The sequence below is a fragment of the Myotis brandtii genome, unplaced genomic scaffold, assembly GCF_000412655.1.
Source record: "Myotis brandtii unplaced genomic scaffold, ASM41265v1 scaffold147, whole genome shotgun sequence".
Classification (NCBI taxonomy): domain Eukaryota; kingdom Metazoa; phylum Chordata; class Mammalia; order Chiroptera; family Vespertilionidae; genus Myotis; species Myotis brandtii.
In genome coordinates this window covers 250,102-250,453 of record NW_005355292.1, presented here as the reverse complement: position 1 = coordinate 250,453, position 352 = coordinate 250,102, and positions in this window count along the sequence as shown.

Genomic DNA, 352 nt, shown 5'->3' with positions numbered 1-352 from the left:
GACCTTATCCCACCGCCCTGGGAAACAGCGCTGGGCACAGCAATGGCTGCTTTCTGTGGTTCCTCCAAAAGTTAGACATAGAGTTACCATCTAACCCAGAAATGCCACGCCTGGGTTATACCCAAAAGCACTGAAAACAGGAACTCACTCCAACAAATACATGTGCACAGATATTCGTGGCCGCACTCTTCACAGTAGCCCAAGGTGGAAGCAACCCAAATGGCAGCACCTGATAATTGGCAAACAAACTGTGGTGCAAACATGCAATGGGCCCGGCCGGCCTGGCTCAGGGCTTGAGCTCAACCTAGGAACCAGGAGGTCACGGTTCGATTCCCGGTCAGGGCACAGGCCC